A 27,836-nucleotide genomic window follows, 5' to 3' on the forward strand; every position below is an offset into this window, starting at 1 on the left:
TAGAGCATTTTCTCATGTGCCTTTTGCCATTCGAATTTCTTCTTGCAGAACTATAAATCCTCCCCTTAACACAGCTTTCGCTGCATCCTATAGTTTCTGTAGGTTGTGTCTTCATTCTCATTTGTTTCAAGGTATCTTTTGATTTTGTCCTTGACTTACTTCCTGACCCACTCATTGTTCAATATTGAGTTGGTTAACTTCCAGGTGTTTGATTTGGTTCTCTGTGTCTGTGTGTAATTCACTGCTATCTTCAGTGTATCATGCTCTGAAAATATTGTTGATAGTATTTCTATCTTCCTGAATCTATTGAGGTATGTTTTGTGGCCTAGAACATGGTCTATTTTGAAAAATGTTCCATGTGCACTGTAGAAGAATGTGTATTATTTCTTTTTGAGGTGTAAAGCCCTGTATAGGTCTCTACACCATCTCTCTTCTTTTTCCTTCAAAGCCAATGTTTCCTTGCTGAGTATTGTTCTTGTTGATCTATACAGAGGTGATAAGGCGATGTTGAAGTCTTCGGCTACTATTGTGTTGGTAGCAATGTCCTCCTTAAAATCTGTTAGCATTTGTTTTAAATACTTAGCTCTTCCCTCATTAGGTGTGTGTATACATTTAAGCTTGTGATTTCTTCCTGTGGTACGTATCCCTTGGTGAATAGAAAATGGCCTTAGCTATCCCTGCTAATCTTTTTCTACCTGAAATTTATGTTGTCGGATACTAGTATGGCCACCCCAGCCTTTTTGAGGGAGTTGTTTACTTGCAGGATTGTTTTCCATCCTTTAACTTTGAGTCTGTGTTTGCTCAGACTGTTCAGATGAGTTTCTTTTAGGCAGCAGAATGTTGCATTCTGTCTCTGAATCCATTTTGCCACTCTGTGTCTCTTAATTGGTAAATTTGACCATTGACGTTGATAGAGATTATTGTTATGGGGTTTTGCATCATGTTCTTTCAGGGTCTGTTGTACTTGTAGGGTTTGTCTTGTCTTATGTAGCCCCTTTAGCCCTACTTTTAGGTTTGGTCTTTAGTCTATGAAGTTCCTTAGCTGCTGTTTATCCAGAAAATAGAGTACCATTCCTTCGAGTTTGAGTGAGAGTTTAGCCAGATAGAGTATTCTTGGTGAAGCGTTCATTTCATTGAGTTTTTTCACTATATCCTACAACTGCCTTCGGGCTTGGAGGGTTTCTTCTTATAGGTCTGCTGTGAGTCTAAGGGGTACTCCTTTGTATGTGATTTCCTTCTTGATCTTGCTGTTTGCAGTATTGTGTTTCTCTCAGCGGCATCCATCATTCTAACTATGGTATGTCTTGGAGTGTTTTTGTTAGGGTATCTCTTAGCTGGCACCCTTTGGGTTCCTTGAATCTGAACTGCTACATTGTCCAGCTCTGGCAACTTTTCAGCTATGATTTGTTTAACTGGGCCTTTTTCATTGGGATTGTTTCCCTGACCTTCTGGTAGTCCAATGATTCTAACGTTGTTCCTCTTGGAATCATCTCCTATGACCCTGATTCGCTCTAGAACTATTTTGAGATCTCTTGACTTTGTTTGTTTTTGCCTGTAAGCTTTGTGCCACTGATCTTCCAGTTCACTGATTCTGTTTTCAGCTGTGGCCATTGTACTGTTGAGGGCACAGACTGAGTTTTTTATTTCATCTATCGAATCATTTATTCGTGACATTTCTGTGCTTAGCTTTCCAATTTCTGCTCTCATTTCCTCCCGATTTTCTCAATTGTGTCTTTCATGTCCTCCTTTAATTTACCAAATATCTGTCTGACTGTTTCATTGAGTTCATTGAACATATTAGTTACTTCATATCTGAATTCTTTCTCAGAGAGGTCCCTTAGGTGAGTAGAACTTGCTGAGGCTTCTGGTCTCTTTTCATCATCCTCCCCTTGTGGTGGGGATTTGCGTTGTTTCTTCATGTTGCTGTGGAGGTATGGAGACTGAGATGTTACACAAGATTGCTTGGTATGAGTAAACAACTTCAGCCCAAAATTAGGCCATGCCCACTTCTACAGAGGCCATGCCTACTTCTGAAGAGGTCATGCCACCTATGAGTACCTGGTGTGTGTATGGGTACAATCTGGGGTAGGAAGAAGACAGGGCACTGTGTTAGGGATTAAGAGAAAGAGGCTCAGGGATGGTGAGCATCCCAGCGTCCTAGAGGACTCCTGGGACACATATGACAAGAAAGACAAATCCTGGTTTTGTGCACTGACTGACCTGGGGGAGGAAGACCGAGCACCATGTTGGGGATGAACAGGAAGAGGCCCAGTGACGGTGAGCATCACAGGGTCCTTTAGGACTCCTAGGGCTCATATTCAGAGAAAGTCTATCCTGGGTTCAAGCTCTGACTGACCTGAGGGAGGAAGAAGCCATTTCCAGTGGTTTAAAAACAAATTCCTTTACGGATGATAAACTACTATGTAGGAGAAGTGAAATATTTATGACATATGCAAATCTATTGGTAAGTTACTGTTAGATTATAGTTCCAAGAATTTTAGGATTAATATTGTGTTGGCCATTCTCCTTCAGCAGAGAATTTAGGTTACACCCACCACAGTACTCCTGAGGCACACCTAATTCCATCAGGGCACACCAAATCTTCTGTGTTTATCTTTGAACTATCCTTTTGTGCTCTTCTTCCCCTATCTGCTAGTCACAAATATCTGCAAATCAGATATGGTAACTTGTAAATTAAACCTACTGTAGTTTGTATGTGTAAATGAAGTATTGCGTTCCTCTTTTATTTTTGTTCTTGCATTTTTTTTTAGAACAATGCACTATTTTGAACAGACACGGGAAGACAGTTAACGTTATGACTTCATAATCACTTGTATCATTGTCATCCTATTGCTGATCGATTTGCCTGAGCGGGCACCAGTAACATTTGCATTAGTCCCTGTCACCACGGGAAGACAGTTAACGTTATGACTTCATAATCACTTGTATCATTGTCATCCTATTGCTGATTGATTTGCCTGAGCAGGCACCAGTAACATTTGCATTAGTCCCTGTCATGTGCTAGTGTAGTCCAATGCCATCTGCTCACTCCGGTAACACAAAGAGCCTCAAACCGTTCGTTCAGGGTCTTGACGAAGAAGCCTGACCATCTTGTAGGTTGGCAGCCATGTGTTCTTTTGATGTCCTGTGGAATCCAGTCAGTAACAACTCTATTTTAGCAGTCGTCTCTAAATTGCATTATGTGTCCAGCCCATCTGATTTTTGACATCTTGGCAAATGAGACAGTCCCTGATTTTTGATCGTCGATGGAGGTCGGAACTCAGGATTCCTTCTCTCACTTGAGTGAAGCGTGATACTCCAAGCATAGCTCTTTAGATTCCTCTTTGGGATATCTGAATATTGTTCTCATCCTGTTTTCGTAGGGCTCAGGTCTCTGAGGCATGTGTTAGTGCATACTCCATGACTGCTACTCGGATCTCTTCGATAGCCATGTTCACCTGTCCACATACCAAATTCCGGAGGATGGATATGTCATTTCAAACGTGCACCCTTTCAAAATCGGACACACCATTTCATCAGTAAAGAAGCAAACAGCACCTGGCACAGACAAGCTCAGACCTGAACACATGAAGAATCTGCCATTGGTACTCATCAATACAATGGCTCGGCTATTCACACTTTACCTGTCTGAATGCAAAGTTCTGTCCCAAGGGAAAACCAGCAGGACTGTACTACTGTACAAGAAGGGAGACACCCACAACAATGGCAACTATTGCCCGTTCTGCCTTTTGTCTCCTGTCCACTAGCTGTTCACTCGAGTCATCCTGAACAGGATTCACAGAACACTTGATGAAGGACAACCACAAGAGCAAGCCAGTTCCGCAAAGGATTCAGCACCATTGTCCATATCCACACAATAACCAAGCTCACTGAGGTTTCTCAGGAGTTCAAGATGCTGCTCTGTCTAATGTTCATTGAATTAAAGAAGACCTTTGATTCTGTTGAGATTGAAGCAGTCATCAAAGCCCTAGCCAAACAGGGCATTCAAACTCAATACATCAGGATCCTCTGTATGCTGTATTTCGGATTCACTACTAGGATCTCACCATTTACAAGGAAGTAATCATCGATGTGAAGAGAGAGGTTCGGTAGGGTACTACCATTTCACCGAAATTCTTCAGTGTCATCCTTGAGAACGTCATGTGATGACTGGAATGGGAAGGAATGGGAGTGAAGATAGAAGGTCGGCAATTTCACCAACTCACTTCACTGATGACATCCTTCTAATAATACCAAATATCAGCCAAGTGGCACAAATGCTGGCCAAATTCAACCGTGAGTGTGAAAAGGTTGGACTACAGCTGAATATCACAAAGACAATGTTTATGAGAAACAGTCTTGTTCCTGACATTACATTCACTCTCAATGGAACAAATATCTTTGAATGCAACAGTTATGTGTCCCTAGGTTGAGAAGTTAACATGATGAATGACCTGGCACCTGAGTTGCACAGAAGTAAAAGAGTGGATCGGAATGCCTTCAAGAGCTTTGAAGAAATATCTAAGAGGATGAAGAACCTCTGGCTCCAGGCACATCTCTTCAATCCCACTCTTTTTTTCTGAATTAACATACACCTCAAAGACCTGGACCCTACAAAACAGGATGAGAACTCTATTCGGGTCTCCGAAAGAGGAATCGAAATAGCTATGCTTGAAGTATCATGCTTTACTCAATTCAGAGAAAGAATCCAGAGTTCTGACCTCCATTGATGATCAAGAATCAGGGATGCTGTTTCATTTGCCAAGGCATCGAAAATCAGACGGGTTGGACATGTAACGCAATTTGGAGACGACTAGAGCAGTTACCGACTGAATTCCACGAGACGTCAAATGCTTGCATGACTGCCCACCTACGAGTTGGTCACACTTCATTTAGACACTGAAAGATCGATTTGATGCTCTTTGTGTTCCTGAAGCAAGCAGAGGCCATTGGGCTACACTCGAATGTGACAGGGCCTAATGGAGGCATTATTGGCACCCACTCATGCAAATTGATCAGTAATGGGATGTCAAGCGATTGATATATTGATCAATTCGTAATCATTAAGATAAGTTCCATATTTGAATGTACATTTCGTAGCTGAACTGCTTAGGTTAGCTAGAATGGAAATATGGTTTATTTTACCATATTTTGTGACTTACTCATGATATTTCACTTTTCCACTAACTCCCTTTGACCCTTTGCCACATTCACTGGATTCAGTGAAAATACAGATGGCACTGTTGTAGTCTAAGTTATCCATGACAGTTGACGTGTTGAGAATGGGTCTTCATTGAGAATTCTAGACTGGAGGCTCATGTTTGTGGGAAAACAAATGAACTAATAAGTAAGATACTGCTCTCTTTACCTTTGGCAGAATGTATGGTGTTCCCAAGTCATGCTCGGTAGACCTGAGTCCCTACCTGCAATTCTTAGCCAAGTGGTCCATCAGTTCATATCAAGAGCCAAAGGATGTGATGTTACTCTAGCCCAGATGTTCTGGGGATACTGAATTACCCTAATGATACTCAGGGGCCTCCAGGAATTTAAATGTTCATGGAGTTTGTGGTGATGGAATCAAACTCTGTTGGGCTATACATTTTCTCAGCTCCTATATTTGCCTTCTAGTTGGAGGAATTAATGAGGATGCCATGAAATGTTTAGTGATGAAAAGTTATGGAGCAAATTTTAGAATGAAAAAGCAAGTTGTGGTGATTATATGGTAATTAAGGTTAATAAATAATACAGAAAGAAACCACCAATTCCTTTTGTTTTATGAGCTTTTTAAAATTTAATAGTCATAAGATACACAATTACAAATTTGTTTATAATTGGGCTTCAATCACACAATGTTCCATAGTCTGTCCCTCACAATTTTGTGTTTCCCACCACCAGTATCCCTAGTTACTTTTCTGCCATCCCCTGCACCCCAGCCTGCCTCTATGGTAAACACTTTTCTCTCTCTCACTCTCTCTATTTTACTTTTGGGCAATAAGAGTTGTTAGATATCAACCCTAAGTGTTTTAGGCTTCACCAGTGAATTGCCCCTTTCCTCCTCCCAGAGAAGCTTACCATACCCTTGCTAACATCCCTAATTTGGCTAAATTCTATCTTCAACATTTCCTTTGTGTTGGATATTGACCCTAAGTTCTTTAGGCTTCATCAGTGAATTGCCCCTTTCTTCCTTTCAGAGAAGTTTAACATGCTCTTGCTAGCATCCTTTACTTAGTTAAAGTCTATCTTTAACCTTTGCCTTCTATTTTACCTCTCTTTTTCATAGTTCCCCACGTCAGTCTTGATTACTTGTAAGCCAAAACTTTCCGATAATTCTGAACTTGTATTTGTACTGGTTTGTATTTGAAGTGCTGTATATTTGTACCTGGTTTTCTATTTCCCTTTAACTTAAGAGACAAGACCCCCATCAGGAAGGACAAGCTGAATTGGCCTGAAGACTTAGTCTGGGATTTCTGGTAAAAGCCTTGCTTGCTCTCAAAGCCCAGAGAACTAAGTATTGCATTTTTTGTCTCTTACTGTGTTTATCCAAACAACTCCAAGTATTGATAACTTATACAACTAGAAGGAAAGACAAAAGCAATTAGATGCACTGGGAGACAGAGTGTCTTCTTGAGTTGATCTCCCCAAGAGAATTTCTGCTGTCAAATGTTTATCTATGTAAATGACCAATCACACCTATGTTCTAACCCCCACCCCCTTCAGATGTTCTATAAGTATGCTAACAGCTTTGCATTAAATGGGCCATTTTCACCATCAGCCCGTGGTCCCCATCTGTCTTCCCATCTCACCTCTCTGTCTTTTTGTTGGGGAGCCTGGGGAGGTAGGGAGGTGGGGAGAAAGCTCTGGGCCACCAAGAATGCACATACTTGTAGCAGCAGAAGCCACTGCAGTTTACTTTGTGAACTCACAATGATCATCCACGAATTTCTTAATTTATTATCACGGTCACGGTCCTCCTGTTGTTCACCGAATTGGTTGAGTGGGCCCAGTAACGTCTCCATTGTGAAACTTCTTGTTACTGTGTTTGGCATATTAAATACATCACGAGTAAGTTGCCAGGCTTTGCCATGTGGGCGAGATACTCTCGGTAGCTTTCCAGGCTCTCATAGAGGTGGAGGAATTGAATCCTGCTTGGCCGGGCCGGATGCATGCAAGGCAAATGCCCTACCGCTGTGCTATCACTCCAGCCCTTTTATCATTAATAAAATAATTAATTTTATTATAAATTTATTAAAATATTTATCTTGTTAATAATTAGTAGCATATTGTTACTACACATCAATGCTACTATACTAAATTTTCCCATATTTAAAGTCTGAGTAAAATCAGAAATCCCAAGCTCAATGTCTGTGGAAGATATTCATTTAGGTTGTAGAGAATAATATCTAAACCAAGTAAAATACATTTTGCACTTGATCAATGACACATTTAATTATTCAATCAAGGACAATTCTCACCTGTGTAAATGAGTATATATGCCTGTATTTAACATCTTCCAAATGTTTCATTTTACAATTAAAATAGCATATGTTTTATCTATGAACATACAAGACACCAATTATCACCATTGTTTTATAAAATTAAGAAATTATAGGTCATAGAGAATGTTTAAGGTCACATCCGTAATAATTGTCAAAAATAAAATAGGAAATCATTTATTTTGATTTCTACTCTAGTGAGTCACTAGCTATGCTATGATAAAAAAGGGACTGATGAAAAATTCATCATTTCTTTACAATCACACAGCAGTAGAGCAAGAAAGAAGCTTAAATTCACATGAAATTTGAAAGTTAAGAGGAACTATTGCTGTGAAAAGAAAACTGCATCTCAGGTATCTATTCTTGTATATATTTTAAATGATTTCTACTCCTGTATAATCATGTCTTTTAAAAGAAATATGCTGCAGAAAAGTGTTAAGACCCCAAAAACCAAACAGTGAGAACCACTGAGTCGGTGGTTAACATAAAATAGCTCATATAAAGTATGAAGTTTTTGGTACCCAGAGGCAAGGTCAAATCTACTGTAGTACACTTAACTGAAGAAGTTCTCAGCTTGCAGCTTCATGCCATGACTGCTTCTCTGTCGGATTCTCATTGGACCCCAATGCTCCTGCTGATAGATTTGTCTGTAAGATGACCTCTGGTTATTATGGAATGTTGTTTTCAGAGCAGATAACAGTGTGCGCTCATTTTAGGTTTTCTGCTATAGGGATGTATTAGATGGAAACTGTCATATACTGGCTTCTAATCAAAGCTCACAAATCCTCTCATGAGGCCTGCTGTTTTTTACAATGTACAGATTTTAAAATATCTAAGAGCAATTCAATCTAAAATGTGACAACATGGCTGGACATTATAATTCAATTTCTAGTTTTTATAACAATATCTTAATTTTCTTACAATAGCATATGGTATTCAGATATTAGTATTAAAAACTCATTGGACATTTTGACACATAGAATATCATCAGTAAATATTATGTACTTATGTTAAATAGCATTAGTTTTCACTAGTTTCATTAACTTTTACCAATGATTAGTAAAAATTAGTAAAAATGCAAATAAAGAGGCTCAAATAAAAAAATCCGTATTTTAAATAATTTACTTAAGTCATTTGATAGTTGCAAACATACATTTTTCCAACAACAAAAAACTTTATAATTTCATAGTGAGTAATAAAAATTTTAATAAATAAAAATATCAAATGTCTATGAAAAAATACTATTTAGGTGTCTGCGTTGGAGAATTGTAATAAAATATCTATGGATTTGAAAAAACATATTTTATCTGATCAAATATATAAGACTGAATATAAATGAAATATATTTAGTTCCTTAACAGGATAGGAGTAAACAAACCTTTCTTAATCTATTAGGGGGCAATCATAAGCACCATGAGTTAATCCCATATTCATTGTTAAGTGGTGAGGAGTTTGTCTTGTCTTTTATTTATTTTAATTTAATTTAATTAATTAATTTATTTTTTATTTGTGAATCACCGCAGGGTACATTTACAAACTTACGAACATTCATGTTTGTATTATAGTCATACAATGATAGTTCACCCATTCCTCCAAACATACATTTTTATAAAATAATACAAGTAATTCAGGATAAAATTTTAAACCAAAGTCTTTTACAAAAAATTAAATAGAAAAAAAACACCAGATATCACTACTGCATTTTTCACTATCACAAATACAAGGGTTTCACAGAAATAATAAGGATTAAAGCATAATTATTTTCATTATGCATAATCAAATAAGTTAAGATTTAAAGTCAGAGCTTTTCAAAATGCTGCTATTTCAACAAATTGACAAATTTGACAATTTGTAAAATTATGCTTGATCTAAGTATCCAATCATAATTTATTTTATCATATTTACTTAATATTATAATGTGTACTTCACTGACAATTTTTACTAGCTGCAATGTAAATTTGAGTATACAAAAAGAAGGAAATAATATATCACATATGTGATATATATTTTTCATTAAGTATTAGAAGTGACTATGAAATGTGAGATACGGTAGTTTTGAATCCGTGGACTGGGTACAGTTTCCTCATAAACATGAGCAAATAATTTCTTACATAACAAATTTATACTTATATTCTATACAATTTTATAGTAATGTCTATTCTACATTTTTTTCTATTCTACATTTATTTAACAGTGCAAGTAAAGGTAAAAATAAAAATTAAACAACGCATATTAAAGTATTTTATAAACTTTAAATTACTATGCAAATATAAGAGAATTAAAACCTCCAGTTCACATAACTAGAATTTCTATAACAGCTTCAAATAAAAAAGAGATTAGATTTGCTAATGTGTTAACCTCAAAGGACTATTGATTCCTTTGAGGTTAATGCATTAATAACATAACAAGGTGAGTTCAAGAATTGCCTGAAGGGATTTTTTTCCCCTGCATTGTTCTTTTGTCCTTCTCAGTTTCTTTTACTTTGGCTTGAAGTACTAATGGTAAACAACCTGAAAAATAGACTCTCCCCTTACTCCCAAGCATAATACAGAGAGACAAAATAAAAAGACAAGACATAGACTTGAGCGAAAGATCATCACACAAGAATTATTAATGTAAATGTCTAAGGTATTTTTATCTCGATCTGCCTAAGTAAATTAAAAAAATCTTCACTTTTTTATATTTTACAATGTTGCCTTTAAAGGCAGGCAGGCAAACCCGGCTGACCAGGGTTTGATTCCTCCGCCCCTCTTCAGCAAGGTACCGAGAGTATTTCCCACCTGTGCCACATTTGGTATAAAAAGGGCTGGAGCGATAGCACAGCGGTAGGGCATTTGCCTTGCACACAGCCAACATGGCCGACCCAAGTTCGATTCCTCCGCCCCTCTCGGAGAGCCCGGCAAGCTACCGAGAGGATCTTGCCCGCAAGGCAGAGCCTGGCAAACTCCCCGTGTCGTATTCGATATCCCAAACACAGTAACAACAAAGTCTCCAATGGAGGCGTTACTGGGCCCGCTCAAGCAAATCGATGATCAATGGGAGGGCCACAATGTTGCCATTTTTTCAGGGGATTAGGAGTGCTCATAAGAGCACTATAAACTTTTCTTGGGGGAAAAAAAAGGGTAATTTTAGTGCTGAAACCTAAAGCACTTAGGGTTAACATTCCAATAGCAGAGCATATGTGGTGCCAAGGATTGGACCATGAATGACTGTGGGCAAGGCAAGCATCATTTCCACTGTATACTTTCAGGCTCCAATTATTTTTGTCCTTGTCAAAGAGTATCCCTAATTTTAAAACCAATTGCATAGGGCTGGAGCAATAGCAGAGCTGGCAGGGCGATTGCCTTGTACATGGCCAACCCAGGTTCGATTCCCAGCATCCCATATGGTCCCCCGAGCACCACCAGGGGTAAATGTTGAGTGCATGAGCCAGGAGTAACCTCTATGCATCGCCAGGTGACCCAAAAAGCAAAAATAAATAATTAATTAAATTAAATTAAATTAATAAAAGCAATCACATTAAGTTACAGAGTTACCAACTCTCCTCTTTGGACAGTGGCCACATACAGCTCTATGCTCATTTCTGGCTGGGCTCAGGGGACTGTACTGGGTGCCAGGGATTGAATGCAGGGGTGCAAGACAATTGTTCTAACTGCACTAATGTTCTCCCTCCCCCTTTTTCTGGATCTTGTTATATGCTCATTAATATTTTTTATAAGTTTTCAGTTAATTAGCACTATTTCATTTGCTCAACAGAATATGTACAATAAAACATTTTTATTATAAGTTTTCTGGTAAATGACTTTGGTTTTTCAGATCCTGAGGAAAAATATGTGAAAAAAAATCTGTATTTTACTGACCTTAAAGATAGTGGTGAACATTTGCCTTGAGTTTATTTAAACTTATAGAGCTCATATTTAGCATTTTCTGGGTATGCTTGATTAGACTGCTCACCAATTTTTTTAGATTTTAGAGAATTGTCCATTTTTTCATACTTTTAGCTATATTCATAAAAAATTTATAAAAAAGTTCCTAAAAGTAAATGAAAGGAATCTCAAATAAAAGCATATGAATAGAGGGATTTAAACTAATTGTGTTTTCTATAATTAAATACCAGAAGTCAGAAAAAAAGCATGGCACAATTAATATAATCTTAATTTCGAGCGTAAACATCAAAAATTTTACTTTATCTTGTTTATCACTTACTTCACCAACCACTCTGATAGTTTTTTAAATATCCACATTCACATAACTCCACACAAACATCATGTGTGAGTTATTATTATTTATTAATTTAAAATTATACATGCACTAATAAAGAAAAGTGAAGTCAAGATGATTCGTTTTTTCCTTGGGTCATATTGGAAATTACTTCAAGCATGATATATAATATGCTTTTGCTATGAAAAAAGGTTAAAGGAAGTTGTTTACATCTAATAAGAACTAAGAAAAAACATTAGCATTAATTCCACTTTTTTAATCCTTACTTTCACTTACCTGTCTGGTTTTGTTTTTTGTTTTCTAGACCACAGCAGGTGATGATGGACTACTTCAAGCTCAGGGCTTACCCTTCAGTGCTCAGGAGACCACTAATGTCAGGATCAAACCCAGGCCTCCCAATATGCACTCAGTCCACTGAGCTCTATCTCCAGCCACTACTTACCTGTCTTAAGGAAAGTGTCTGAAGGTGGCTGGCCCACCAATATCCCAATATATAGATGTGGATCCTGGGTTACCACAGAAGCTGTACTACAACTCTTCCCTGGAAGAAGGGGCTTAACCCCCAAATCTACTTCTGCCCTTAAGCAACTCCAGCGTAGTTTCCAGTGAAACTTAATTATTCTTTCTGTTTGCTTTCTGTACATTTTCCAAATTTCATTTTTTGGCTATATATTATTGCATGAAAAAATCCTTAAAATTAGGGATTTAAAACATTTTCTCCTTTGTTCATGTAACTACATTTTGAACAAGGCTTGTATGGTGGGGACAGCTTGTGATTTTTAGCATGCAGCCAACCTGGGATCAATTCCTTCATCCCTTTCGGAGAGTCCAGCAAGCTACTGAGATTATCCCGCCCATACAGCAAAGCCTGGCAAGCTTCCCATGGCATATTCTATATTCCAAAAACAGTAAGAACAAGTCTCACAATGGAGACGTTACTGGTGCCCCTCGAGCAAATCAATGAACATCAGGAGGACAGTGCTACATATTGGAAATCAGAGTACAGTTAGTGTACAGAACATAATTATACTTTGTAAAATTTTAAACACTATACAGTAAAATAAAGGGTAAACTACTTTCTAAAAAAATATTAAAATGCCTTAAACAATCAAAGTCACTTTTCCTCTATAATAAAGATGTTAGTCCAGAGGTCTTTCTAAAGCATTGGTGCACATTTTTCTTTAATACTCAAAATAATGTTTGCAGGAAATGGTTTCCCATAGGAGATTCAAATTTTGAAGACAGTTAAAACAATTCTTTGGTATTAATTCTTTGTTGTCAATGAAGGTAGAGAAACATGCCACTTAAGCCAGTAAAATATTAATCTCTTAGATACTTTTCTCTATGAAACAAACAAACAAAAATCTTAGATCAAAATATGTGCTGGCATATAACTCCTTGGGGATTTACTTGATTTTAATTCCTTGTAATGCTACAAACTTAAGTCATAATTTTCAGGTCAAAATCATTTTGTAGAAACATAGAACCATGTTCTTTCAACTTAAGAATCTGAGTAAAGTTTAAAAAAAAGGGAAAGAAGAAGAAAGGCACAGTTTAGAATGCAATGATAGACTAATAGGACATATATGATTGAATACTACATGAAATATAATTTTATGTTTTGCTACACATCAAAGAGTTCATAAAAATTCTCTTAAATTATAGGTCAAATATTTGCAATAATAGATGATCTGATACAATAGACATGTATGTTGTAAAATTTAGAGAAGTCAAACACATGTTGATATTTTGCAATATTATTTGGTGAAGTATCTATTCTATTCTATTCTGTTCTTCAGTAAAATGTAATTTTTCATAAAGAAAACATTTGTTTTTAAAATGGATTATACATTTATTGACTACTTTATGCTTGCTTCAGATAAAGATTAAGTAAAATCTAAAACATTCTGAAATGTTTAACCTTATCTATCAAATATACATTAAAATATTTATTGATAGGACCAGACAGAGAATACAGAGGCAACACCACTTGCCTTTATTTTGACAGCCCTGAAAATACTAATAATTATTTTCACATGAATTTTCCACAGTTAAACAATTCAATGTCACTGGGTAAACAAGTAGTAGAGTAGGTAAGTTGCCTGTTTTGCACTTAGTCAATTTTTCATGTTCTATCCCTGGTACAGCATTTGGTCCCCTGAGCACTCCAAATAGTGATCATGAGCACAGAGTTAGGAATAAGTCCTGAGTACCACTTAGTGTGGCCCAAGAAACAGAACCAATATTAAACAAAAATACTATTTAGTGATTATATTATCTCATCAGACACCATTAGCTTTCAGCTTCTTGCATTTGAAATTGCATTTTTAAAATATTGCATGTAAGGATTCATGGAAAGTCTTTATTTAAGTTGTTATAAAATAAAGAATATTTAAAATATTGTGATATAATATTCAATTAATGCCATTGGTGTTTATAAATTTCCCTTGAGGTAAATGAAAAGCAATGATGAATAATGAATAACATTTTTTTTGACTTTTCATATGTGTATTTTTGGTGTTTTTTGTGTGGATGGAGGGGCACAGTGTCAGTGGTCAGTACTCCCTTATGCTCAGGGATCAATCCTGGAAGGGATAGGTATTAACATACGTGGTACTGGGGATAAAATCCAGCACCCACAGTTCTAACACTGGTCCCATGAATAACAATTTTAAAGCAGCAAAGAAAAACTTTGATGCATTTATATCTCTTTCCTTGAAGAACTTATCTCTGGAAGACACTGCTATAGAATCAATGTTTGGGTCTTCAGCTGGAAAATTCATACATTAAAACCTAACCCCTTGGAGGTGTGCTACGGCTGCTGAATGAACATTGAAGGCAAAACTCTCTTGAATGGGAATAGTTAGCTTATCAGAAACTCCTGAGAATGGCTTACCCTTTCTGCCATGTGAGAATTCTATCAAAAGTTGTCAATTTACTATTCAGTGGCTTCATCAGAATCGGATAACACTGGTAAATGGTGCTTGATCTCCCAGTCTCCAGAACTGTGAGATACACATTTCTGTAGGTTTTTGTGTGTTTGTTTGTTTGCCTGTTTATTTTAATATAGAAGCTATCCACAGTGGTGTTTGGGCTGCAGGAGCCACTCCAGCCAAATTCTGGCAGTATAGACCTTTGGCTCAGAACTCAGGCCTGGTGCACTGAATTTTTGGATTTGGCAGTACTCGGTGGGTCACCAGGTGGTGTTTTGGGTGTCATGTGATTTCAGCAATCAAACTCAGGGACTGACATATGCCAGGTATGTACATTACCCTTTAAGCCATAATCCAGCTTCTAAAATTTTGTTGTTTCTGTCCCAGTAACACTAGTTTAGTAAAGCAGCTCCATAATGACTCTGAGACAAATATTAGAACAAACATTAGAAAACATTAAAACTTCCATAAAATGCTGCACAAATTTCTAATAAGGTGGTAGATTTATAAAGCAGGTTCATTTGTACTCTCACTTCCTAAACTAAAAATTACTACTACTACTACTACTACTAATAATAATAATAATAATGATAACAATAATAATAAATGTACCAATTTTCCTTTGGCCTTTGAAACTCATTTTTTTTACTAAAAGCCTACAATATGTTCATTACTTAGGTTTTTCTGAAAATACAGGTAATAAGTAAAAAGAAAAAAATAGCACTTCCTAATGCACTACAATGAAGGACTCTGTACCATTTTTGTCTATCAGCATGACTTACTTCCACCTTTTTATCTCAGCTCATTGAGCTAAATTTACTCATAACACATTTTATAAGAAGTCAGCAAATAGTTCCTTGGTTTCAAGGAATGAGAAACACTTCTTTTACTCCACTGAAATGGAGAATAATTCTTGAGTGTGTCATAAAATTACATAGTCCCCTATCTTGCATGACAGTGGAACCTCATTATAGTTCTTTCTTAAATTTTAAGGCAAGGATGTTTTAGACATTGCAGAATAATTTCCTAGGCATTGCTCCCTTCTTTTTTTAGTACAGATTAAAGAGAAACAAATGACTGCTCACGAGCAGGAAATTAGAAAAATCATATATTTTAGAATAGAAGAGAGAAAGAATGTGAGGGAGAGAAAGAAATACATGACAATCTACAAAAATTTTGAAAAAAATATTACGACTTTTCAGGAAAGGAGTAATGGGAAATAAAATCGGTAAACTCTCCATTTAAGGAGTGAAGTTTGATACTAATTCTACTTAAGTCAGAATGATTGAACATAATATGGTGTGGTCAACTTCTTATGGGGACATTATCATTTTTGAACATATCAAAGATTGTAACATATTCAAACATGAGAATAATAAATTTATTTACTTTGGCAATAATTCACAAGTTTTCTCATTTTATACTTTATGTTTATTAAACACTATCATACATATTATAGATGGCCATATAGAATTGACTGAGCACCATCTACTGCTCAGTAAATTTCATTAAAATAATAAAATAAAAGCTGTGTAAAACACAAAACATAATTGAATACCATTCTATACAAAGTTGATAGATATGTTGGTCTCATGAAAAGCAAAAATTATTTCAGAATTTTTGTTGGCAGTGATAATCATTATCCACTTGCACACTGTCTATTTAATTTTCATTAGAAATTCACTCATACAGGACAATCCCCTCAGTATTGGATGATGGTAAAATGCATATGAGAAAACTCATTTAAATAGTTCACTAGAAACAAACAAAATAAAACTATAACCAGTGTTTGTTTCATGATTTGTTGGTTTTTAACACATCACAGTTTTCAAAGAAATTTTAAATTGAAAAAAATCAGAATAAATATAATTTGTGCCATGAATTTGTTAATTTCTTATTTTTAGACTTAACATATGAAATTCAGCTGGGTTTCTTTTTGTTCTGTTCTTATTATTTTCCAGAATGAGATTTCACAATCTTAAGTCTTATAATAGATCAATGTTGATCTATTTTTTATTCCAGTGTATTACAAGTTGGTGGAAGCAGACAGGGGAGGGTAGGGTGGGACTTCTGGTTTTAATCCCTCGGTTGCCAGAGAATGGTGGATCTCTGTTCCTGGGTCTTTTGAGCCTGAAGTCCAAGGTCACAGAGTTCTGTTTACTTGGTTCTGTGGGGCTTCACTAGTGCATGAGTCTCGGGCCCAGTGTCTGGAAAAAAGCATCCTGGAGCGTGGCAGCAGCTGGGTAGTGGAGGTAGTGGCAACCTAGAGATTATGCCGCCACAGATGAATCCATCGCGGACCTGATGGTACAAGCAAGCATGAAAGATCAAGTATGACATCATTGTTCTGACCGAGACAAGACGGCATCAATCACATCACACCATTTTCGACACTGGAGAAGATCTGTTCCTTGGAACATGTGGAAAAAGTAGCACTGGAGGCGTTGGTGTCCTTCTCAGCACGAACATGGACATAAGCATTGATTCATCTGAATGCCTAACAGCCCGAATCGGATTATTACATTTGAATAGATGTGGCTCACTGCCGGCAGTTTCTATCTTCGTTGTTTATGCACCGACATCCAATTATGATGAAGGAGAAATTGAAAAGTTCTACATGGAGCTGGAGAAGCTCTTTAAAGAAGACCACATCTTCTATAAGATCCTTGTCGGTGATTTTAATGACAAGATAGGACCAAGAAGATCAGCCAAAGAACTCCACATCAGGACCCATGGCCTAGAATGGAAAAAAAACAGGGTGACAGAATGTCTGAGTCCATCATGTCAAGCAAGACCATCCCTGGTAACTCACAATTCCAAAAGGTCAAATCTAAAGTTGGAGATAAGAGTCTTCCGGTGGACAGTTCCACAACGAAATTGACCACATCATAATTCAATTGATGGTTTTGCCTGACCGATGTCGCTATTGTCCCAAACTTCTAAACAGAATATGACCACTGTCTCCTTCATGCAAAATTCTACTTCACAGAGCAGGGAATATAGGGTTGCAAAGTTTAAGAAAAGAACTCCCAGAATGACCACCAACTGGGAGATCTTTGGCACTATTGTGGAACCATGGGAAGATCTGCCATTGACAACATTGATGAGGAATACAGTCAACTGCTTCAGCACCTCCATGATTGTGCGAGAAATGCCAAGAGAGAGATAGCCAGAAAAAGATGCCTGTTTTCGAGCTCATTCTCCAACGTGGCTTGATGCAAGCCTCAGAGAACCTAAAGTCAACATCCAAGCTCTCAAAGCAGTGCAGAGAAGTGATAAAGGAAGACCTCGAAGAGAGAAGATGAGCAGTGCCGACAGATACGGCAAGAGTTGGGAAAAGCATTTGCAATGCCTGCCTGTCATTCGCCAACTACAAGACCAAGATGACTACCTTCCAACATCCTGATGGTTCTATCACATCTTCCAGAAGGGCAATGTAGAAGATTATCCATGACTTCTACTTGGATCTCTTTGATAGCCATGTCCACCTACCCACATACCAAATTCCACAGGATGGATATGTCATTCCCAATGTTCTCACATCAGAAATCCGACATGCCATTTGGTGGGTAAAGAAACAAACAGCACCCGGACGAGACAAGCTCAGACCTGAACACCTGAAGAATCTGCTGCCAGTACTCGTCAGAAGACTCAGCTCTTCACATGCTACTTCTCTGAATGCAAGTTTCTGTCCCAGTGGAAAACCAGCAGGACTGTATTATTCTACAAGAAGGGAGACATCCACGACATTGGCAACTATTGCTCTACCTGCCTGTTGTCTGTCGTCTAGAAGCTGTTCACTTGAGTCATCCTGAATAGGATTGGCAGAACACTAGATGAAGTACAACCATGTGAGCAAGCCAAGTCCTGAAAAGGATTAAGCACGATTGGCCATATCCACACAAAAACCAAGTTCATTGAGGTTTCTTGGGAGTTCAAGATGCTGCTCTATCTAGTGTTCATTGATTTAAAGAAGGCCTTTGATTCTTTTGAGACAGAAGCAGTCATCGAAGCCCTAGCCAAAGAGGACATTCAAACTCAATACATCAGAATCTTCCATGAGCTGTATTATGGATTCAAAACCAGGATCTCACCATTCTACAAGGAAGTAATCACCTATGTCAAGTGAGGGGTTTGGCGGGGTGAAACCATTTCACCGAAACTCTTCAGTGCCACCCTCGAGAATGTCATGCGATGACTGGAATGGGAAAGGATGGGAGTGAAGATAGATGGTCAGCAACTACACCACCTCTGCTTTGCCAATGACTTCATACTAATAACACCAAACATTTGCCAAGCGGCACAAATGCTTGCCGACTTCGACCATGAGTTGAAGAACAGACTAAAGCTGAATCTTTGAAGACAATGTTTATGAGAAACGGTATCGTTTCTGACATTCCATTTGCTCAACAGAACAAACATCTCCAAATACAACAGTTATGTCTACCTAGGTTGAGAAATCAACATGATGAATGATCTGGAACCTGAGTTTCACAGGAAGAAGAGAGCAGCTTGGAATGCCTTCAAGAGCATCGAAGAAATAGGTAAGAGGATGAAGAAACTCTGGCTCTGGACACATCTTTTCGATTCCACCATTTTTCCTTGTATTAACATAAGTCTCAGAGACCTGGGCCATACGAATACAGGATGAGAACACTATTTGTGTCTCCCAAAGTGGAATCAAAGGAGCTATGCTTGAAGTATCACGCTTCACTTAAATGAGAGAAATAATCTGGAGTTCCGACCTCCATGGATAATCAAGAGTCAGGAACGCTGTCTCATTTGCCAAGGCATCGAAAATCAGATGGGTGGACATGTAATGGGATTTGGAGATGACTGCTGGACTAGAGCCATTACCGACTGGATTCCATGGGATGTCAAAAGATTGCATGGCTCCCCACCTATGAGATAGTCAGACTTCTTCGTCAAGACCCTGAATGATGGGTTTGAGGCTCTTTTTCTAGAACGAGCAGACGCTATTGGTCCACACTAGCATGGGACAGGGACAAATGGAGACTGGTGCCTGCTCAAGCAAATCGATGAGTAACGGGATGTCAAGTGATCAAGTGATCAAGTTTTATTAGTAGTAGAAAATATTTAGTGCATCCTTAAAGTGAAAAAATATGTTTTATAACAAAAATATGTTTTATAACAAAATTATATGTGAAAGGGAACGAATATTGACATTTTCACAAGTTTTCTGATACTGCACAGAATAACCGTCCCCCCAACCCCATAAATGAAACATACTTACAAACTGGAGTCCCAGTGTCTTTTGTAGTTCAGGACTTTAAAAAATGTATTTTACTTTGTATGCAGTTGCAGTTCTTCAATTAAAAGAGTGTAAATGTTTTCCTTCTCTCCTTAAGTATGCAATCCTAAATGCTTTATCTTTTAGAATACATCTCATATGTAAGGGAGAAATGCATACACTTATTATATTTATAATATGTGGTTTTTATACTTGTAAAATAATTGGCCAAGACCTGACAAAAAGTAGCAACACATCGGGATATGTGTACATTTGAACTAATAAATCAATAATGAAAACATGTAAGTTGGCTAGTTGTTTCTTAAGCTTAAGTACTATAAAACTAGACTTTAGACCTGGTGAAGACAGTGTTTTTTCTGGTCTCCTAAACTACTTTATGTGCACAGATCCTAAACTCCAATTCAGCACAGAATTAGGACTTCTAAGCTTTTGTTAAAAGATATAGAAAATATTCTTCCTATGAAAACTAACATAAAATTATTGAAATTTCTGACATTTAGTACTATTTCATTGAACACTTCCAAAAGTTGTTCTGTCTTTCCCTTCCTCTAAAATTTCAGTGAGTTGTGTGAAACTTGCAAATGAAAAAAAGTGTATAAAATTATTTTATTTCAGGCTTCAACGTCAATATATGGATTTGCCCTTTCTGACATTCTAGTAATGAGGGCTTTTATAATTTAAATTATGTTTCCGTGTCAGAATAAACGTATTAGCAACTGTTCTATGTTGTGAAATTTTAACTTGCAAGAGTAACTATTGCTCATAAAGCACAAAGTAAAAATGTAGAAAATTAGATGATAGATGTACCTCAGTTACACTGATGCAATGACAGTAATGGCATTGAAAAATGTGACAGTGTGTTAGGTAGGGCACTTTTCTTGTACGAATATAACCTGGTTTTAATCCCCAGCCCCCATATGGTCCCCTGAGAACACTTGGAGTGATCCTTGAATATAGAGCCAGGAGTGCCGGGAGCCGGGAGCACCACCAGGTGTGGCCCTTCTGCCAAGCAAATAGACAAAAAAAGGCAAATAAATAACATAAAAAATGGGAGAATTTTATTCCATAAATGAAAGTTTCGTATAAGGAAAGTGCCGTACCTACTGCACTATCCCATTTTTCAATGTTATTACTTTCACTACATCAGTGTAAGTGATGTACATCTAAAACATATGTTAGAAATATTTTGATTATCATGTGATATTATGCACAGGAAGTAATGGAAGGTCAGAATAAAAATTGCTATCAATTATGACATTGCAAAGGAGGTGAAATATTACATCAAGTCATTTCTCTATGTATCAAGCCATTTTTATATATTTTTCTAGACTTAATGTTTCTATTTGTGATTTTTGATCATTTAGTCCCCTCAGCGGTAGGGCGTTTGCCTTGCATGCGGCCAACATGGCCAACCCAAGTTCGATTCCTCCACCCCTCTCGGAGAGCCCGGCAAGCTACAGAGAATATCTCGCCCGCATGGCAGAGCCTGGCAAGCTCCCCGTGATGTATTCAATATGCCAGACACAGTAACAACAAAGTCTCCAATGGAGACGTTACTGGGCCCGCTCGAGCAAATCGATGATCAATGGGAGGGCCTTTACTTTACTTTACTTTAGTCCCCTCAGCATAAACATATTTCTTGTGTTTCCCTATTGATTAATTTTTGCCTGAAAAAAAATTGAATATATATGTATACCTTGGATCATCACTATCACTGTCACTGCCCTCCCGTTGTTCATCAATTTACTCGAGCGGGCCCAGTAGCGTCACCATTGTGAGACTTGTCACTGTGTTTGGCATATTGAATATGTCCAGGGTAGCTTGGCAAGCTTTGCCGTGCAAGTGAGATACTCTCAGTAGCTTGCTGGGATCTCCGAGAGGCGCGGAGGAATTAAACCTAGGTCTGTTGGGTTGGCCATGTGCAACGATCATAGTAGAATCAAAATTACATTTTACTAAAAAATGCCATTTTATTTTTAATAATTTCTATTGCCATAAAATGAGTGCCAAAGTGTGCCCCTATACTGTATCATTTTTTATTTGCTTGATTCACACAAATTCATCATTCTTCCTGAAAAGCCAACAGAAAAGACCATCAGTTGCAAAATAGACATCTGTCTTAGTACAAAAATGGCTGATTGTTGAAGGTTTCACTGTTATTGCTCAAGTCCCACTGATTTCTATAATATGTATTGACAGAGGATAATTGTGTTTCCTCTCTCTGGGCTAAACTTCCAGTGTCAAAAGACAAAATAGATTTAGATTGGCCATAAGATGTTGTCAGAGGTCCTCTAATATATGAGTGGCAGTAATTCTAATTGCATTCTAAGTGATCCATAATGAACATTTAACTGCTTTTCCTCAACATTTGAAAGTCATCTTACCTATAAGTCTGAAAATCACCTACACAGTTGAACATACTGGTAGAAAGAATCTGAACACATTAATTGTATTTATATACCATAAGATGAGGGATAAAACTTCAATTTTTGTGACAATTGATATCTTTACCACACCTATTTTAATTTTGGAAATTGATTCTAATAAATAGTGAATAAAATGAAAATATAAGAGGAAAAGTTAGGTATCTGTAAGGATTTCATTACATTCTCATGGCTACTCTGTGCTTCACATAATTCCCTTTTAAAGTTTTTTTAAAAAAAAATAGGTAAAATAATAATACTTCTATAAGAAATATAGTGCTCATGTATTGTTTACTGTTTCTTCGTGTTTGTTCTTTAGTTTATTGTTACATGATCTACCATTATCTTTCTTCCAAACAATGTAAATGTAGTTCCCCTTGGCTCAGTGTCACTCTAATTTGCAGCAGTTCAGGAGTCTCTAATGTGTTTTATATATACATGAATAATATATATAATAATAATAATAATACCTTCCATGGTAACTCACAATTCCAAAAGGCTGAATCTAAACGTTGGACATGGGAGTCTCCCGATGGACGGTTCCACAATGAAATAGACCACATCATATTCAATCGGCGGTTTTGTCTAACCGATGTTGCTGTTGTCCCAAAATTCCAAACGGGATCAGACCACCGTCTTCTTCGTGCAAAATTCTACCTCACAGAACGAGGAGAAAAGAATGCAAGGTTTAAGAAGAAGACTCCCAGAACAACCACCAACTGGGAACTCTTTGGCTCTGTTGCAGCAACACGGGAAGATGCCGTCATTGACAACATTGATGAGGAATACGATCGAATGATTCAGCACCTCCATGATTGTGCAAGGAATGCCAAGAGAGAGATAACCACAAAAAACCGTCTTTCTTCGAACACTCTTGAACTTATTCGCCAACGTGGCGTGGCACGTGCCTCAGGCAACCACAAGCAAACGTCCGAACTGGCAAAACAGTGCAGAAAAGCCATCAAGGATGACCTCAAAAACAGGAGAGCAGCAGTACTGGTAGATGCAGCAGAAGCTGTGAAAAACATTCGTAATGCCCGCCTGTCCTTCACCAACTACAAAACCAAGATGACTGCCCTCCGACATCATGATGGATCTATCACATCTTCCAGAAGGGCAATGGAGAAGATTATTCATGAATTCTACTCAGATCTCTTTAATAGCCACATCCACTTGCCCACATACCACATACCACATGATGGATATGTCGTTCCCAATGTTCTCCCTTCCGAAATCCAACATGCCATCTCGTCGGTAAAGAAACAAAAAGCACCTGGCCCAGACAAGATCAGACCTGAACACCTGAAGAACTTACCATCAGTACTCATCAATACATTAGCTCGACTCTTCACATGCTACCTGTCTGAATGCAAGGTTCCATCCCAATGGAAAACCAGCAAGACTGTACTACTATACAAGAAAGGAGACATCCACGACATCGGCAACTATCGCCCAATCTGCCTATTGTCTGTCATCTACAAACTATTCACTCGAGTCATCCTGAATAGGATTAGCAGAACACTAGATGAAGGACAACCATGTGAACAAGCTGGATTCCGAAAAGGATTCAGTACCATCGACCATATCCACACAATAACCAAGCTCATTGAGGTATCTCGGGAGTTCAAGATGCCGCTCTGTCTAACGTTCACTGATTTAAAGAAGCCCTTTGATTCTGTTGAGACGGAAGCGGTCATGGAAGCCCTAGTCAATCAGGGTGTACAAACTCAATACATCAGGATCCTTCGTGAGCTCTATTGCGGATTCACTACCAAGATCTCACCATTCTACAAAGAAGTAATCATCCATATCAAGAGAGGGGTTCGGCAGGGTGATACCATTTCACCAAAACTCTTCAGTGCCACCCTCGAGAACATCATGCGACGACTAGAATGGGAAAACATGGGAGTGAAGATAGATGGTCGGCAACTACACCACCTCCGCTTTGCTGATGACATCGTTCTAATAACACCAAACATCAGCCAAGCGGCACAAATGCTTGCGGACTTTGACCGTGAGTGTGGAAAGGTTGGACTACAGCTGAATCTTACGAAGACAATGTTTATGAGAAACAGCCTTGTTCCTGACGCTCCATTCGCTCTCAACGGAACCACCATCTCCGAATGCAACAGTTATATATACTTAGGTCGAGAAATCAACATGATGAATGACCTGGCACCTGAGTTACGCAGGAGGAAGAGAGCGGCTTGGAATGCCTTCAAGAGCATTGAAGAAATAACTAAAAGGACAAAGAACCTCCAACTACGAGCACATCTCTTTGATTCCACTATTCTTCCTGCATTAACATATGCCTCAGAGACCTGGACCCTACGAAAACAGGATGAGAACACTATTCGGGTCTCTCAAAGAGGAATCGAAAGAACTATGCTTGGAATATCACGATTCACTCAAATGAGAGATAGAATCCGGAGTTCTGATCTTCGTCAACGCTCAAGAATCAGAGACGCTGTCTCATTTGCCAAGACATCAAAAATCAGATGGGCTGGACATGTAATGAGGTTTACAGACAACCGCTGGACTAGAGCCATTACTGATTGGATTCCACGAGACATCAAAAGATCACGTGGACGCCCACCTATAAGATGGTCAGACTTCTTCGTCAAGACCCTAAATGATCGGTTTGAGGCTCTACATGTTCCTAAAACGAACAGATACCATTGGGCTACGCTAGCACGCAACCGGGATGAATGGAGACGTTACTGGCACCCGCTCGAATAAATCGATGAATAACGGGGATTAAGTGATTAAGTGATTAAGTGATATTTAATATACACACATACTTTTATAGAATCTATAAATGCTTAATTGCCCTAATATATATCCTTTCTAATAATAATTCTATACATTTCACTTAATTCACCATTCTTATGATTCCTAATTCTGTATCATACTTATATATGTGGTAGCACAGGGGGTAGTGCGTTTGCCTTGCACACGGCTGACCCAGGTTTGATTCCTCCATCCCTCTCAGAGAGCCTGGCAAGCTACCGAGAGTATCCTGAATGCATGGCAGAGCCTGGCAAGTTCCCCGTGGTGTATTTGATATGCCAAACACAGTAACAGTAAGTCTCACAATGGAGACATTACTGGTGCCATCTCGAGCAAATCAATGAACAATGGGAGGACAGTGCTACAGTGCTACTTATATATGTATGATTGATATATAAATATACACACATATGTAGGCACTGTCATGTATATTCATATGTAAGTACAGTTGTGCTAAATATTTTTAAATTTGTTTTTTTTTCTCTGTTATGCGGGGTATGAGGGGCCCTAGAATAAAACCTGAGATTTTATAGAGGCTTTACCATGACCCTTTAGTTTTTAAAAAATGGAATTGGAGTCAGGCTATAAAAATTCTAGTCTTTGTAATTTTCACTTATTATTTAATTTTTCCATAGTAGCACTATCAGTGAATTAGAAAAAGCATGCAGCATTTATAGTTTACAGATTGGTACACTCTAACATGAATGATAGGAGTTCATAAGTAATCCACATGGGCAAAAGTATACCCAGGGGAAATTGTAAGATTATTTTTGTATATATGCTAAAAAGAACACAAATTTTAGGGGAGCATGGGATTTGTGTTTCTCTGAAAAGAAGCTGGTAATCTAAATTAGATTGGAAGCTTTTGTTTCAAATACTAGACCATGCTAAAGTATACATATACAAGTATATCTGTATAGACATATATACACACAAGCACATATATTCATGCACATATAAACTCATTTAATAACAATATAGCAATATGAAGCATATTTTATAGGTGTATATACATATTATTCCATAGATTGTTTTATTAGCCACAAAACATTTAATTTAAAAAATTAAGGAATAAGGATGGCGTGGAGCGATAGCACAGTAGATAAGGCGTTTGCCTTGCAAGCGGCCAACCGAGTTCAATTCCTCTGCCCCTCTTGAAGAGACTGACAAGCTACTGAGAGTATCTCACCGCCCGCCGCCCACATGGGAAAGCCTGGCAAGCTACCCATGACGTATTCGATTTGCCAAATACATAAACAAGTGTCACTATGGAGACGTTACTGAGCCTGCTCCAGCAAATTGATGAACAACGGGAGGACAGTGACAGTGGAGGAATAAGGATTATTATACACTAGATCCTATTAGCACAAGAATTTAAGTAACTTGTCCCAGATAGCTGGCTGAGCATTTATTCTAGTAATCTTTTTAAGAAAAATTGTTATTTAAACATTATACCATACATCCTTTGGACTAAAAGGTCATCTTTAATCTTTTAGTAACTGTCAGTCATTGAAGGAAGCAATGCTTCATGATGAATTTGACTTTTTTATTTGATGAATCTTTAGTGATTATTCTCTAGACTCAGATTTAAATGTATTCTTATTCTACAGTATTTAGAATAGTTGAAATACAAATAGTTGAAATACAAAAATTAAATGACAATTACTAGCAGCTACTTTATGTCAGTTATCAAATCTAAAATAGAATTGTTTCTTTTGGAAAGCTTATGGAATTCACATGGTTATCTATATACTAAAGTCCATAATGCTAAGATTATAAGAGAGAGATATTATAGTAAAGCCAAATATCTAATATGTACAAGAGATGAGATACGCATTTATTTTGAACTGATTTAAAATAATTTATTATTAGACTTTACATGATAAATGCTATCATAGAAAAGTGGGGTTTTCTATGATAGCAAGAACAGCCTTCTTTAGAACTTCTGAAACATGAAGACATAGTTTAAAAAGAATAACCACAGACCTTAATTGTAAAAACACAACAGTATTTTTTGTAGCAAAGGAAAAACAGAATCAAAGTTTATTTAAAATCAAGTGTAGATTATTCAAGGTCAAGAACAATTTGATATCTGTGATGTCATCATATGATGGGCCTTTCTTTTTGTAGTAATGCTTTATAGCTTTGTAGATGTATAGCCTCTGTTTTGGTGTACTTTATGCTAATTGCAACTGTGAACTTTAATTTTCCTGAATATGCTTTAACTTATTTTCTTATTTGCCACTATATACTCTGACAACACCAGTAAGGCACAATAAAGCATTATTTATGTACATAAGTAATTAGCTCATGGCTCAAAAAGAAATTTCTCACTCTCGTGATATTTTTCAATTCATTTAATTTTCATATGTTTTTCTTTTATTTGCATTGTTTATGTCTTTTGTTATGTTGAAATATCTCTACATTCAATTACAAGTATCATATATGACTAAAATCCTTCTCTATCATCATTCACAAGTTCATATCAGTGTCATTTGGTAGAAATATACATTCTTCATTGCAGATTTTGCATTAGCAAATACACATTGAATAATGTGAAATTGCTTATTTTAATTGGAAAAAATTGGGGGGGTGAAGGCCAGACACCTGGCAGTACTCAGGGTTTATTTCTGGTTCTGTGTTCAGTGATCACTTCTGGCAGACTCAGAGGAACCTCTGTGTTGTAGGAAATTGACATGGTCAG

General features: G+C 37.4%; 1 pseudogene; it reads left to right on the top strand.

The window, feature by feature from the left end:
• Nucleotides 1-26,754, top strand: part of LOC130018083 (uncharacterized) — a 96,428-nt pseudogene extending 69,674 nt beyond the window's left edge.
• Nucleotides 26,755-27,836: the final 1,082 nt, after the last annotated feature.

This window comes from Sorex fumeus, unplaced genomic scaffold, assembly GCF_029834395.1.
Source record: "Sorex fumeus unplaced genomic scaffold, SorFum_2.1 ptg000008l, whole genome shotgun sequence".
Taxonomy (NCBI): Eukaryota; Metazoa; Chordata; class Mammalia; order Eulipotyphla; family Soricidae; genus Sorex; species Sorex fumeus.